The sequence below is a fragment of the Rhinolophus sinicus genome, chromosome 1 (genome assembly GCF_057876585.1).
Source record: "Rhinolophus sinicus isolate RSI-liver-muscle chromosome 1, RSI-T2T, whole genome shotgun sequence".
Lineage (NCBI taxonomy): Eukaryota > Metazoa > Chordata > Mammalia > Chiroptera > Rhinolophidae > Rhinolophus > Rhinolophus sinicus.
In genome coordinates, this window is record NC_142501.1 from 159656223 (window position 1) to 159673538 (window position 17316).

The following is a 17316-nucleotide window of genomic DNA, read 5'->3' on the forward strand; positions in this document are numbered from 1 at the left end:
TTAATTGTAAAAGTTTTTACACGTCAGGAAGTAAACAACACTTGCTTCTCATTTCCTCTGTTGCTTCCAACAAATGCCAGGAAAACACAAACCTCCAATGTTATGCTTGGTGGGCACATAGAAATGTGCCAGAAGGTGTACACATCCTGCAAGGGAAGTTTATCCAGTAGAGCTTTTTTAAAAGCATCTGGGAACCTTTTAAAAATACCCCAGTCTCTGGTTTCCAAGAAACAGCTTCATGTTCTCTCCTACACAGACTCCATGCCCTTTGACTTCTAGGTGTCCCTGTTGCACCCAGTTGTGAGGAGAGACTTTTGGGAAACTTCCCCAATGTAGCTAAAATCCCCTAAGAGTAACATGCAGTGACTTTTCCACCACAGAGCAACAGAAGGGACTAATGGACTGTGATCACTCTTCTTAATTAAGAGATGCAAAGATTACCGTTCTCTTTCTTGAAAAAAATAGACCTCGTATTTGTAGAGAGATGGAGGATGAGCAAAATCTGCAGTCTTTCGTGTGCCTTTTTGCTTGGTACATATGTATAGACAGGTTGGGCAGAAACTTGTCACTTTACCTCCAAAATAAGGCAAAAGAAATGCTTAAGTGCCTTTCCCCACAGCTTCACCAATTTCTGTCCTAATTAAAAGGGTCAGAACACCTTCTCTTCTTGCTGGAAACATCCCAGGAATCTCTCCAAGGACTAGGATGTAGGCTGGGAACAGAATCCTTCTGTCACCCACAACCTCTGCAAGTTTGGCAGAGATGTAGGCTGCGTACCCCTGCCCAGTGTTGTTTTCCCTTTCTTCCTTTGTTACAGAACCTCTGATTCTTAGTGAGTTATATGATTCCCCTCACCCCAAAAAGACCGTTTCCTAGATTACTTTGTTTATTTTCCTGATCCCTCTTTCAAATGCTATTAATGTTGGGAAATGACATTCTACTTAGGAATAATACAGTGATACAAAATTTTTCAATAAAGCCTTGTCATTTTATTCAGGATATTGAAAAAGGTACTGTGATATGAGGAGCAGAGAGGTCATATCTTTGATCTTCAGCTGTGGTATTAGACAGTGCCTGGAGGAAGAAGCTGCGTTTGTCTCCTAACTTCTCGCGTAACTTCATGAATCATGAGTCTCCCCGGCTCTCGGTGGTAAGAGGGGCTGGTGGGCTAGGAGTCAAACGAGGAGCAGAGTCTGTTATTGGTGGAAATGGTGTCATGGGGACCACGGTAGTTCTTCTGTCCATTGGTGGTTTCCTCTCACAAAACTAAAATCAAGACAAAAATGCATTTATAACTACTCAACATATAAATATTACATAGCTATTACTTGCATAAATAGTTTTAAGTTTATATAGATAAGGAGGGAAGAATTTTCAACTAATACCATATTTTTTAAAAAATTTTTTCGTTAACTTATTTAAACTTCCTCTACTTGTTTGTATGTGTATGACAGTTAATCAATGACATTTCAAAGGTTTTTATTGGATCTTTAAAAAAAGAAAATCAAGTATTCTTCTTCCAACCTTGTTCCAGCCAATCCTCCTCAGGAGAATAACTAGAAGAATTGGATCCTCCAAAATTTAAAGCGGCTGTTTGAAGGTAATAGAATTCTAAGAAAGTGAGGCTTTATGGACTGAAGATTGCAGGGAGGCTAGACTTCCAGGGAGGCATTTGACTATTTTCTCAAGGCAACTGAGCAATTCCAAAAGTAGTGGCTGACAGACTGAGAAGCTGAGCAGAGCTTAAGATTCACAGGGCTGGGGGATAAAAATTCAAGTTTAGGAGCTGCCAAAGAGGAGGGGACCTGGTCAATTACCAGGCTTGTACACGGAACCCCAGGGACCGCCCCCTGTGAGTAAGAATGAACCACGGGTACTTGTGCTAGTTATCCCCCTCTCTGATTGGAATAAGTTGGTCTGCGAATGTAGTGCTCATAGGCTACATGCTCAAGAGAGACAAAAGCTAATTCTCTCTGGAGGAAGACAACTTCATCCAGAATCTCAAGTTCTCTTTACAGTTTTCAAAAACAATGTTCACTGCTCAGTCCAAAACAACTAGACCAGAAAAAGATTCCAAAAGGGGTCGGAGTGGGGGGAACAAGACTCAACTGAAAATAAAAAGGAAAAAGTAGATAATAGAAGCCAATCCTCAGGAGATCCAAAAAGTGGAGTTGCTAGACACTGACTTTAAACTATGCTTTAAATGCTCTAGAAGTTAATACATAAGATGGTGATTTTTGGCATCAAATTGGACATTTTTGTACTGAAAAAATATAACTGAAATGAAAAATTCAATAGATTGGTTTAACATCAGATTAAATACAACTGAAGACAGAATTAGTGAACGAAGATAAATCAGGAGAAAAATGTCCAGACAGAACAAAACAAAAGGATGGAAAATACAGTAAAGAACATATGGAACATATGAGAATCAATGTAAAGGTTGACTATAGTTTTGGAATTTAAGAAGCATACAAAGAGAATAGTGCAGAAATAATCTTTGATCAGATAATGGCTAATAATTTTCCAAAAATGAGAAAAGATTCAAGAAGCACCATGAATCCCAAGCAAGATAAGTATAAACAACTACACATTACAGTAAGACTTTTGAAATTAGAAATTTAAAAACAACAACAGTTTTGAGATGTTTTCAAAATCAAAAAATGTTTTTTTAAAATAATTATTTTCTTTAAAAATTTCCTTCTCAGATATTTTGAGTAGGGAACATGTAGTGAAAATTCAAGCGGATTGGTGGTTTAATAATTGAATTCAAGAAATTGTAACACTTTTCAGATTCACAAGCTTTAGTTCTTCCATTAATAAAATATTTTATTAGTATGTGGAACATTCTTAATTCATAAATAATGATTTAAAGTTTTAGTTTTAGAAGATTTTCAAAGACAAAAGTAGCCAGTATGATGACAAAAAACTCTCAAACATGATTTTACATTTCTTATGTCTTTCCGTTTATTTTCCTGAAACTTCAACTCCTCTTTCAAGTCTTGATAATGATAGAAAATCAAAAATGAAAACTTACACAGGTGTTCAAGAGTTCAATTAACCTTTGAAATTGCTGCAAGGGAAAAAAAACAGTTACATGACATTTAATTGTTAGGAAACTTTGTTTCAGTTCAAATATATTTTTTAATGTTCTGAAGAAAATAAGACACTTCAAAGACAAAATTGTAGTAATTGCTTTAAGATCTGTGATTAGGTAAGAAGCTAGTAGTAATGTAAATTGAACAATCATATAGAAGAGAAGGGAGTTAGGAGTTAGCTCAAATGAGTAACAGCAGAAAATTTTTCCAGGTATTAACTCTAGTGAAAAAACAACCAGAGGCCCAAAAAACACATGATTTATCTCTGCCTTTCTATTGAGACTACAAAAAGAAAGAGAAGTCAAAAGCCAAGGTGGGAAACAGCTATTTGCTTTGGCAGTTCTCTTTATGCAGAAACCTGAACTTTTGAAGAAACTCCATCCAGCTTTAGGAAGATGCAAAGCAGCAAGCAATAAATCAAGAGGCCACAGGAGTCTGGTTGGTGGCAGGTTAAAAGATTAAATAAATAAATAGAAATAAACCAAGAGGCCACAATCTATAGATCAAAATCTCTGCTACCAATTATTACTGAAAATAAGTATAAATGTATCTCTGTGCTTGCTTGGCAAAAAAAAAAAAAAGTAGAAATTTGTCACTTTAGATAAAGTCCTCTAAACGGAATTAATACATGTAACTTTTTATGCGGAATTTTGAATCTTGTAATGGATGTATTTAACAAGTTTACAATGTGATGCAGTAATAATCTACATGGGATCATTCTTTGATGGGCTCTCTCAAATTAAAGACGTAATATTAAGTTGCAAAAACAAAATATTCTGGTGAGTTCTGGGTTCTAGTTAATGGACTTCTATTTAAGTCAGATCATCCTGAACTTGTAAAAGAAATTTCATGACTTATATCTATTGTCCCCTCATTTACAAAAGAGAAGTGTCTGAAGTAGCTATTGAGAAAGGGGTTGTTCACCCAGAGAAGAGGTGACTCAGGTCTGATGTTAACAAAATTCACAGGCCAGAAAGGATCTATTTCTCTGGAGATGTTTTCCTCAGCGGGCAGGGACTGTCTACAGAATTCCCAGCTATGCCAGTCTGAATACTTCCTATGCTTCCTACCTTAGGCTTTCCTTTTTTACCTTGGAGAAAATCTTATTGTACTTTATGTTCCTGGAAATATTACTTCTTGGAAATGTCAAATATTTTCTCCCTAATTCAGATCTTTCTAGGACACAGTGAACATTCCTCATTTAGGTTTCTTTTTCTTTTCTTTTTGTTTTCTTAAAGAGCGATTACCTTGCGGTTGAAGACATGATGATATCCAATTCCAGAATGATGTACTCGTACCTGTAAAATCGAGAGGCAAAGTATGGAGACAGGAAATTGATGGTCAGGATAATAATAGTAATAAATTAGGAAATTCAGACTCAGTTCCTTGAAGGGAGGAACTGTGTTTTTGCATCTGCAATCCTGGCATCAAGCATGATTGCCCATCTCTTGTAGATATTCAAGAAAAATTGGTTTATAGAATGAGTGAATAAATCTCACATATGTTAACATTAGTCACTGATCCTTTTTAATACCAGGAATATGATCTCAGGTAATTCTCTCAGCCTATCACTGTCTTCTTTGTTCACAATAACAACTTGAGGTGTAACCTCGTTTAACCTACTCCCACTGAGCTACTGATTGTCTTAAAGTTTACCAAGGGCTTCTCCAGAGCAATCACCACTCCCCACTGAGCACCACTTCCTCACTCAGTGACTCTCAACCTTGGCTGCCCAGTGGAGTAATCACCTGCGGAGCTTACAAAAACCCTGATGCCTAGGTCCCAGCCCAGGTCAACTAAGTCAGACTTTGGGGGATGGGACGCAGACAGCAGGACTCTTTCAAGTTTCCCAAGCAATTCCAAAGTGCAGCCAAGAATGAAAACCACTGCTCTGCTCCGAGGCCAGGGAAATTTCCCCATTGAAGCTTAAAATGGGGATTGTGGCTTTGATTTTTTATATATTTATTTGTTTGTTTATTTATTTGTTTATTTATTTATGTATTTATTTGAGGATTGAGTATAATTAAAAGGTCGGACTGCATTAACCAAAGCTGATTTGCAGAAAAAGATATTAAGAGGTTACTTACTGGTAGGCAGTGAGCTGTGACCAAAAGGAAAGTCATCAGAAACACCACTTTCATCTTTTGACTCTGTCTACAAGTAAAACAAGAGTATTATTTCTTAATTTAGAAATATGGAACCCTTTCCTGCTTATGTACTAGCTTAGGCTTATGTGACACTGGCTTAGGCATGTTATTAAGAGCTTGGCTGAAGGTCATGCTATAGGGAACCAAAGGATGTATACATATTAAAAATGAGTATAGATTATGACTCAAATGCCTTAAGAAAGATGTGTGCCCCTAACTCAGGATGTAATCTCTCTCTCTCTCTCTCTCTCTCTCTCTCTCTCTCTCTCTCTCTCTCTCATTCAAGTAGAGTATAAAACATTTAATGTTTATTAGAAATATTTTCCCAGGTTGTTAAAAAGAACATTGGTCTGTTCTATTAACTACTTATAAAAATACAGCTTTAGAAATATTTACTATTTAGTTTGATACTTATGCTGACCTTGATAAGTAGATATGATTAGTATTATATCGACTTAAAAGTGGGTATTTTTCCTGTATATACTCCTATATTATGTAGGTTATTTATTTGATGTTCTAGTAAATTATCATAGGTACAAAAGTTTTTTGTTTTCTACTGTATCGTGGCAACTTTTATTTTATCTCAACCATTTACATTTTTCATGAAAACAAAAAACATTCCAAAGTGTTAATAATACACCTTTTAAGTGATATACAAAATACCTTTTTTACTCTTTTGAAAGAAAAGAGATGAGGCATTCTAAAGATAAATATAATTGTTACATTTCTCCATCAGCAAAATACTGTAATTTTCATGGAGTATATTAATTGATTCATTTTTGCAAGAAGTGTCAATCATGTTAAATGTTTATTATAAAAATTAATTCTGCCATTTGAAATACTTTTTTACAAAGAGGACTATAAATGTAATTTTAGAACAAATTAAGACAGAAAATAACACATACCCAATAGTCTTAGATCTGCAAAATGCCATAGGAGAACATATTCTGAACCAAACTGCCCCGGTTGATTTAAAAAAATCCCTCTCCAAGATTAAACAATATTTGAAATGCGAAGAGAGACTTCAAGAGGATGATGGAAAGATCAAGTTTATGTAAATATTATTGCCTACCAAGAAGGCTTACATCCTTAGTGGTTCTCTCTTACAACTGTTGATGTTTCCCTTATTTTTCCTTACATATTACTAAAAATATGGAGAAGGGAAGAGGAATGTACATCTGCAAAATAACTTTAAAAATTCCATTTATGTAGAATTTTTGTCACTGTTCTTTTTCTATATATTTTTTTCAGTCATTAACTATTTTAAAGCCCTAATGTAACCCAGAAAAAACATCAGAGTAACATAATTAAAATAAATACACAAGTGAGTATACAAAACAATAAAGGATCAAATAAAGACATTGCTATGACTATAAAAGTGAATTAAATGTTATTGTCAATAAATAAATTCTTTAATTTGAAGCATTTTCAGCTGCCCATGTCTTTTACAAGGTAATAGAATTTATATTAGAAGGATATTACCTTGTATGCCAGGAAGAGTGAAATGTCCAATATCATTGAGATTCCTCTGAAGTCTCACTTCCAAATGATCTGGATAATCAAAAGATATTTATGTAAGTAGATACTAATGACGTGTAATATCAGCACATTAAAAAAATGAGTTCTGATGACCCTTATTTACATGGGGATGAGACAGGGATTTCCTGTCAACACCTCATTCTTTGTGGGGCTAACATCCATTTTTGTGATCACAATACATTCTGTGGTTATTCATGAGACATGAATAATTCTTTCAGGAGACTCTAGGGTTTTCTAATGAACAATGAGGACTAGTACTTGCAACAACTAGAAAAGTACCATAATATATTAGTAGTTTGTCTAGGAGATACACCTTGAGGATTTTAACTTAAAAGACTTAAAATAAATCCATTGAAATGCGTGAGTCATGCATGTACAGAGTAAGTCTTGTTCCCCCATCTCATTTGTCGGGAAAACAGGCTTTTGACCTGAATAAAGGGAGGGTTCATGGGCCTGAGAGTCAGCAGCCGCCTCCCACCCTGCACTGAGTCCCTTCCAAATTCAGTCGCTGCCTTTGCTGCCTCTGCCTGGTGAAGGTCAGTTCCGTGACCCACAAAGAAACTATCCAGGGCTCTCCTTATCTCAGCATCCATGTCCCAGCTAACTCAGTGCCAAAGGAAGAAGGACATTCTTCCCTCCTTCAACAAATATCCATCATCTCCTGCTCCAGCATGTTTGACAGTATATATCTATTTTCTTTTAGAAAAGACTTGTATTCTCCACATCTGTAGATTTAGCTTCTATGGTCCAGATAGATCAACCTAGTCTTTGCAGCCTTTTCCCAAAGTCTGAGTTATTGAGTCTTAAACAGCGTCACTTTAGGACACCAACATCTCAGCCAAGGCAGCATTTTGCCAAGCCCAATTCCTTTCCATCTTTCCTTCAAGCTAAAGCATTTGTACCTATATGTACTTCCGAGTGTGGTTCTGGTCTCATGATGCCCTCTGAGCCAATCCCCCTCCTCCCCAATATTTCATTAAGGAAAAATTGAAGCATAATGCAAAGCTGAAAGAATTTTACAGTGAACATCCACGTACTCATCATACACACACAAAAGAAAATAAGAACCACTCATGATCCTAACACTTAGAGAAGACCCCTAATAACTTTTTGATGCATTTTCTTCCAGTCTTTTCTTTAGCATATTATTTATGTAGCTGAAATCTTAGTGAAGTCTTGCCTATTTTTCTAAATAATACGGTAACTATATAACTACAAACTCTTTGTAAATGCTAATTTTAATAGATGCTTAATAGTTTACTGGTTGAAAGATGAGAGTGAGAAAAAAGAGTGCAATGAAATATAGCAGACTAAAGAACCAGGAACAACTCTCTTGCCTGCTACCCAATTCCACAGTTTTCCCACCTGGCCAGATTCTTAGCTACAAAGAAATATGTAGTTCTTAGACTAGAGGGAGGGAGGTGCTGCTGCTCACAAGTAACAAATAGAAACTATTTTTATATTGGGTCATCCCCAGAGTATTAAATATGCAATAGATGCAAATGTAATTGTATTGATATGCTGAAATACATTATTAAAATAAGCATATAATCAAAATCAAACTTTCACTACAATATGAAGAGGAAGAATAGAACAGTAGAAAGAGCACTGGATTTAGAGTCAGAGGATTGGGTTTTAGTCTTGGCTCCATAGGTAATAGTTGTGTAATCTATAGCAAGTAATTAAAATTTCTCTAAGCCTCAGTTTCTCCATCTATGAAAGGGGGTTTCTATCACATGTTCTATGATAGTTATCTCTCAAGGTTGTGTGAAGGTCAACTAAAATATATATACAAGTACTTCAAAATTGTAAAATGCTATACAAGAGTGGAAAATATAATAATGTAATGTCTGGTCCAAATTATGAGCTAAAGAAATACTTTACTGCAGTAAATGCTGTAATATGGGAGTTTAAAAGAGATAAATGGGAATTGAAGGACAAATTATTTATTTGTATTGCACAGACCTAGAGGGCCTCAGAGGACTGCTTAGGAACCTAAGAAGGCAATGACTTCCAAATGTCTTTCCTGTAAGTCAAGGATAAGCCATAGAAGTGAGAAAACAGAAGGTAGAGACCACTGGGGCAGGCAGGACAACTGTCCTGGCCTTGACTTCTTTCCTTCCTTCCTTCTTTCCTTCCTTCCTTCTTTCCTTCTTTCCTTCTTTCCTTCTTTCCTTCTTTCCTTCTTTCCTTCCTTCCTTCCTTCCTTCCTTCCTTCCTTCCTTCCTTCCTTCCTTCCTTTCTTCCTTCCTATCCTCCTTCCTTTAAAAACATTTATTGAGATCCTGAGAAAATAAAACGATGGATAAAATATATTCCCTTTCCATTGTGGAAACCACAGTCTAACAGGAAAGACAGATTTGTGAATATTTGAAAGACAGTGTGCTAAGTGCAATGATATAGATGTATATAGGGTATTATGTGCACAAAAGAGGAAGACCTACCTCAGATGGCTTCCTGGAGGAAAAGATGACTCACTGAATCTTAAGTGACAAGCAGCATTTACCCAGGTTTATTGGGAAGGACAGAAAAGACATTCCAAGCAAAGGGAACAGTTTGAGCAAAAACATGGAAGTGAGAAATAATATGGTAGATTTGTGGAACCACAAATAGTTCAGTCCTATTACAAGATAATGAGGCAGGAAGTGGCAGAAAAGTCTGCACATACAGTGATGTTCTAGGAATCCTGACTAGTTGGATAATTCCGAAGCCAGAACAGGTAAGCAAAAACATTCAAGTTCTCACTTCTTTAGGAAAGAGCTAATTTAATAATTTAATGAAGTCAAAAGAAAAATGTTCAAATGAGGGGTGGGAATCTCAACTCATATGTCAAGTGATTAATTTTCTTTGTATATAAAAAGCTCTTAAAAATAAATAAGAAAAAGGTAAGTAACTCAACAGAAAAATAAGACTAAGAACATGAATAAGCAGTTCACAGAGAAAGAAATACAAATAGATGACAAATTGACAACATTTAAAATGCACATACCCTTTCACTCAGCAATTCCACTTCTAGGAATTAGCCTTGCCAATATAATTATACAAGGGAGACAAGAATGTTTATTGCATTATTATTTATAATTGCAAAAAGATTTGTCATCTAAATGCCCATCAGTTAAGGGCTAGTTAAATAAATTATGGCAATCCATATAATGGAATATACTAAACAAGCCATTAAAAAGAATGAAATATGAATATTGAAAAAATCATAGACAGCATATATATGGGTATTGTTTTCTTATCCATTCAGCTACCCTATATCTTTTGATTGGAACATTTAATCCATTTACATTTAAAGTGATTATTGACAGGTACATAGTTATTGCCATTTTATTATTCATATTTTTTATTTTCATTTGTTTGTTTTCTCCTTTCTTCGGCTTAAAGAAGTCCTTTTAACATTTCTTGTAATACAAGCTTGGTGACAATGAATTCTTTAGCTCTTTCTTGTCTGGGAAGCTCTTGATCTCTCCTTCAATTTTAAATGATAACCTTGCTGGGTAGAGTAGTCTTGGTTGTAGGCCCTTGTTTTTCATCACGTTGAGTATTTCCTGCCACTCCTTTCTGGCCTGCAAAGTTTCTGTTGAGAAATCAGCTGACAGTTTTATGGGAGCTCCCTTGTAAGTAACTAGTTGTCTTTCTCTTGCTGCTTTTAGGGTTCTCTCCTTGTCTTTAATCTTTGCCATTCTAATTATAATGTGTCTTGGCGTGGGTCTGTTTGGGTTCATCCTGTTTGGGACTCTCTGAGCTTCCTGGGCTTATATGTCTATTTTCTTCACCAGGTTAGGGAAGTTTTCAGTCATTATTTCTTCAAATAAGTTCTCGATCCCTTGCTCTCTCTCTTCTCCTTCTGGCACTCCTATGATGCGAATATTTTTATGCTTGATGTTTTCTCAAAAGCCCCTTAAGCTATCTTTGGGTTTTTTGGGTTTTTTTTATTCTTTTTTTCTTTTTGTTGATCTGACTGGGTGTTTTATGCTACCTTGTCTTCTAAATTGCTGGCTCAATCCTCTGCTTCATCTAGTCTGCTGGTGATTCCTTTTAGTGTATTCTCCATTCAGTTGTTGTATCTTTATTTCTGACTACTTCTTCTTTATGGTTTCTATGACCTTCTTTATGTTTCCTATCTCTTTGCCGAAATTCTCACTAAGTTCCTTAAGCATTCTTATTACCAGTGTTTTAAACTCTGTCTCTGGTGTGTTGGTTGCCTCCATTTCATTTAATTCTATTTCTGGAGGTTTCTCCTGTTCTTTTATTGGGAAATATTTCTTTGTTTCCTCATTCTGGCTGCCTCTCTATGTTTGCTTCTATATATTAGGTAGATCTCCTATGCCTCTCAGTCTTTGCTGGGTGGCCTTACGTAGTAGGTGACTTGTGTGGTCCAATGGCACAGTCTCCCTGATCACCTGCACATGTGTTCTGGGAGTGTCCCTTGTGTGCATTGTGTGTATACTCCTGTTATAGTTGCACCATAATTGCTTTTTTGCAAGTCAGTGGGTGGGATTGACTCCTAGACTGATGGACTATGAGGCTTGATTACGTCCACAACATGTGTACTGCTGCGTGGGATTGACCCCTCAGAGGTGGTCACCTGTGGGCTCTTGTGCCTGTTGAGACCGCTCTTTGTGTGTGCCGCTTGTGGTGTTAGCCAGGTAGTGCTCTGGTGTGGTCTGAGGCCTGCCTCTGGGTGTGTTGTTTCTGATGTCTCTTGGGAGGGGCTCCCATGCAGGTCAATTTCAGCCTTGCCTGTGACCAGCCTGGGATTATCTGGTAGGAGCCACACACTATATGAGGTTGATTGCTTCCTGTGCTGTTCTTGGATATGGGGGTGGCCTCGCTGTGAACTAAAGGACAACAACTTATAAGAGTTATAATAGTTTAGGTTAAGATCTTACTAAACTACCTAAAATTGGTGGTAATTAAAAGGTTTATTTGAAGTCAGGAAGTTATATCTCCTTTTGAAGGCATTACTGATTGAGGACATCAACTTCACTTTTCAAGAAATAGACCAGTCTTGTTATATCTTATGGCTGAATTAAGAGTAAAAACTTTTCTTAAAATAAAGACTATAATGTTAGAAGTTTCTACCAAAATTCATTTAAATTGCATTTTCTATTTTGGTAAAATTAGAATTTCAAATTAAAATTTTTACCAATTAAAAGCCTATTACTGGCAAGATAAGTTACATATTTAAGGGTTATGCTATAATCATATTTATGTTAATATAGCTCAACTTTTAGAAAGTCCATATATTTGAAAGCTGAGTTGAAGTTACTAAAAATTAGAATTTTATAAGCCAATATTATGTAACTGAGCTTCTAAAAGAAGGTACTAAGAAAATTTAGCACTATTGAAATCCTATTTAAAAAAAAAAAATCTGCTCCATTATACTGAAATATACATCTTAACAGTAATTGTCAACTTAAATTTATATGGTATTCTAAAATTCTAAAATAATCATCCACAGTATCCTCATTTATTGTCACTACAATCTTTATTAAATTGACAAGACAGCTATTTTTATCCTCTTTTAAAGATTAGGAAGAAGGCATGTAGTTAAGTAACTTAGCTAGTAACATACACTAAAGTAAATGGCAGAGTGAGAATCAGAAAGCAATTCTGTGTCCTTCTGAATAAACCATACTACGTCGTATCATTCCATTCTAAAAATGGCAGTGATTTTCCCTCAAATACATTTTTGTCCAAAAAGTTACATTTATAAAACTAATTTTAGAGAAGACATTATCTCCTTAAACACAGACAGAATTAGTAGATCTTGGGCTCATCCTACATGAACTTAAGGAAATAAAAACAACACTACGCTTAATCATTTTGAATGAAGGATGCTTTGTGCCTTCTCACTTGCATATTTTTGGTGATGAATATTATTTAAGAAAATATATCAGATCTTACCTCTGGTTTGTCTAATAGAAGACAGCCAAGTTCATGGTTGAATATGTAAGTTATTCTGTATTCTAATAGAAGACAGCCAAGCATATGGCTGAATATGTAAGTTATTCTGACTTTAACAGCTTGCTGAAAGAACTGAAAGTAATACAAATGTCATTGGTATTAACTGATTTCCCTAATTAGTCTCATTTTCCTACTTAAGTCTCATCACATCTTCAGGATACAAGAAGGGGGACTCATCTTCCGTATTCTATATCAGATTTTCTCTTCTTTCTGCATCTTTCTTCCTTCCCATCCATTCTCATCCATATCTCAGAAGTCCTTTATATGCTTGTCTGGTGAGCTTCTTCCAGAATATGCTACCCAACCATTAGCCAATTCATGCTACTTATTTTTCCAGTTCATATGCTAGCCTTTGCTGATTTTACTGCTGAGAACACATTGATCTGCATCTCAAAATCTGAACATCCCACTTTAATATTTAAAACAGAAAGCACATAAGCCAAGAACCATCTCTTGACATATGTCTTTTCTGTATTTTGCTGATATTTAAGTGTATGAGCTAAAACAAGCTATTCAGAGCTGTGTGATAACTATTATAACCCCACACTGAAATAATAATTTAAAATTATAATACAAGTGCATCAACACTCTAGGATTTAAAAGCCAAATACTCCTATTACTGTATATGAACTCTTTCAAAGGGTGATCAAAATAATACTGGGATATACTTACAAAAAAGCAACCACCAAACAAGAAAGCTCAGAAAAGTCCCTGCACCTCTATTTGAAAGTAATGAATGATTCTTTTTTATACAATGTGTACATAGACTATCCTAAACCAACAACTTTCCAGGCCTCACCTCTAGTACTGCATCTACAGTGATAAACAGAGGAAAAGTGAACATACACTGACCCACCTGATCATTTTTGTATTTATCTAACTATGAGGCTTCACTCTCCTCCTTCAAAATTGTCTGCATCCTCATTTCCTCCTCCTCCAATGCAGACTGTCATCTTTGATACAAAGCTAGTGCCAGATGGAAGACGCCTGTATGTAAAGAAATACGGTAAGAATCTGAAGTTACATTAAAAACTGGTGTTAACTGTCATCAATGTCTAACATTTGAGAAGACGACATTAATCAAAGTAGATAAAGCTTACATTGCCATGGGAGGCTTGGTTCTTTAATGCTTTCTTATTTTTCTTATTCACAAGCAGATATATAGGTTTTCACAGTTTATTTTCCTTAGTCATAGCATCAACAGTAACAGTTTACCTGAACAGCATCCCCTGAATTTCCTAGACATTTGCATGTGGTACGAAGAAGCAAATACTTTCATCCAATGACAGATGAACCATCCACTTCATGGCAAGCTTAAAGAGAACTGAAAATAGCCAGAAGGAAATACATTCACCTAATTCCTTAAATATCATCAAACATATTTCATCATTTAGACTATTCAGTTCATGATTCTGCCCCCTGAAACTCAGACAGTGCTCTTTCCTCATTCATTAGTGAATATCCTTAGTCAAAGAAAGGCAAAGATACCCAACTTCAGAGGGCCAAGAAGACTCAAAATTGCATCATATTGTTACTAAGTGAAAGAAGCCGATTTAAAAAGGCTACAGGCTGTATACTCTTACCCCATTACATAGATGGGGAAACTGAGCCACAGAGTGGTTAAGTGACAGGCCCATGGTGTGTAGAAGAACCAACACTGAAACCATACTCTTTCCACTAAGGAAGAGGGCCCCCCTGTTGTTTCAGCGGGTAGGACCTCAGGGAAGATCTGAAGAACTGGGCTTTGTCACTGAGACAGGGTGGGGCAGGGTGCAGGGGTAAGTCAGGCACTGGGAAGCGGTAAATTACTGTGGGACCATGGGCGGGCCGAATTGACTCCACAATAGCCTGCTGCTTTACCACCATTTAGATTGTATCATGCTTCTGACCTTCATTTCTTAATCCTATAAATGATTTCACAAGGTTGCTGAATGAAGTAACGCATTCAACACAGTAGCTGATCTTCATAGTCTTATGACTTCCTAATCCTTGGGAGTTATTATAGAAATAATAATTGTTATCAGAATAAATTTTTAAATATGGTCTATGTATGCAAATGTACACAAGGTTTTTAAAATATAGTAACCAGATTCCTTTTATATCAGATTAAGGTCTATTTTTTAAAATTAAATTTAAAAAGCCACTCCTAGAAACTATGAATAGAATTGGTACTGCCCCCCACTCTTCCACCTGCCTCTCTTTCTACCAGGTTCTAATGCTGCTCAGGGAGACACAAAACACAATTTTGACCGTTACTCAAAGGGAGGGAGTCAGGAATTTACCTCTACTATGAAACTGTAATATAATTTCACAACTCCCAACGACTGGCAAACTCCACAGACAGTATTTCCAAAAGCAGTTTTGCAATAACCATGCTCAGGAAATCCCCAAAGAATGTTTATAATTCTGCAGACTTAGAGATTCATTTTAATTCTAAAATTCCCCCAAACTACATCATCCAAAAATGTAACACTCCTTTTCAAATTAAAATACCATGTGTGTATTAGTAAATCTAACATAGCTCAAAAATATAATTGGACCAAATTTCACAGACTTGTCATTACAGTATTGTTTTAAATCATACATACTGTGTTTCCCCAAAAATAAGACCTAGCCAGACAGTCTGCTCTAATGCGTCTTTTGGAGCAAAAATTAATATAAGACCCAGTATTATATTAATTATATTAATTATATTATATTATACTATATTATATTATATTATAGTACATTATATAAGACCCAGTCGGTCTAGTATAATATAATATAATATAGCATAATATTTAAGACCTGGTCTTAAATACTATATTATATTAATTATAATTATATTAATTATATTATATAAGACTGGGTCTTATATAATATAATATAATTAATATAATATAATTAATATAATATAATTAATATAATATAATATAATGTAATGTAATTAATATAATTATTTAATTTATAGTAAAATAAGACCGGGTTTTATATTAATTTTTTCTCCAAAAGACGCATTAGAGCTGATTGTCTGGCTGGGTCTTATTTTCAGGGAAACACGGTAGTTGTAAGCAGTTTACATCCAATGGTGAGGAATCAGGTCAGGACTTGGCCACACAGAGGGGCTCCGTTGATGGGAGATACTGTTACAACAATAGGGATAAAACTCCTTGCATTCTCGTTGCTGCTCCTCTGTACCAGAATGCCAGTCTAAAAGATGGGGTCCTTTCTCAGCTCCACTACCAACCTGCAGATGGAGAGTGAGCAAGTACTTAATTTCTGACTGGTTCTCTCTCTACTTGTTACAACAGTTTGAGAATTGATAGTACTCATTAATGAGCTGGTGAGTGCTTTAAGATTTTTTGAGGTTGTCCCACTCTGTGGAACCTAACGGTATTGCTTTTTCTGTGCCTGTGGCTTGCAGAAGTACTGCTATGCTTGGGTTAATGTCACAACTGTAGGACAAACTGGAGTGTTTTTATAGGAATCCTACATCACTTTCTTCTATCCTGTGTAACTGGTTGTGAAATCAAAAGTGCCTTGTCTTACTCAAAATGTCACCCTGAAAATATTTAAGAGAAAACAGATAATTTTTAAAAAGTTTTCAGGTAGTGCACATACGAGTACAACACTCAGAGAGAAAGATAGCAGAATCAGAGATCTGTAGCTTACGGATGGGCTGTGAAGCTCACTACAGGACTGGAGGATTGTATACTAGAGATACTTCTTGCATAGGTTGGTGCAGCAAGATAGAGCTGCATTTCAAGGTTACGTTTGATTCCTCTGAGAGGCTGAAAAATGAGTCCAGGTGGTTCCAGTGCTATTGTGCCTGTTTAACTGTGGTTGAATAGACCACTTCTACCATGAATACATACGTGGGCAGATGGGAGGATGATGGCAGGAGGATGCAGGAGTTGTGTTCTTTCTCAATTTTCTCAGCTAAAAAAAATTACCCCATTAATGATTTGTGCTACCAAATAAGTAGCAACAGAATGTGGCGTTGACTGACCCAGCTGACCACAGGGCATTTCAGCAATATGCACCATTCCCCTTCCCCTATATCCCATTCTGGGCTGGGCTGGTCACGTGGTCTATCTTGGAAATCTTGCAATCCTAGCCATGTTTTTGTGCATTTTCCCCTAAGTAGCCTCAACCTACACTTACCCCTCTCCTTTATTTTCTAAAATACATTTTTTATTTATTAGTAATTTAAAGAATATTTAAGAATTTAATGTGTTTTTTTAATCGTGCTAATACTTTTGTTTGGATGGTAAGTGCCTTGGTTACCAAATTGCATAGATTGTGAGTAGTCTGCTCCAACTGTGTTTCACCTGTTAATCCTGTTATATTTACAGTGTGATTTTGCAGAACACATGGTCTTTCAACACTGCATATTATTCTAGCAGAAGTACCTATAATTTCTGGTATGGATATGAAGATTTCTTGTCTTTTTGCTGTTGTGTAAGGAGATAGCTAAAGATGTACTGCCATCTGGTGAACAAAGGGTTGTCTGTGTCCTGAGATAAGTGCCATTGTGATGCAGAATGGTAGAGGCGGGAATTGAAGAAACCCAAGTGGTG

The 17316-nt window shown here is 35.9% G+C and overlaps 1 pseudogene; it reads right to left on the reverse strand.

Annotated features, from left to right (window-relative positions):
* Nucleotides 1–1125: 1125 nt before the first annotated feature.
* Nucleotides 1126–17316, reverse strand: part of LOC141569998 (patched domain-containing protein 3-like) — a 33583-nt pseudogene continuing 17392 nt past the window's right edge.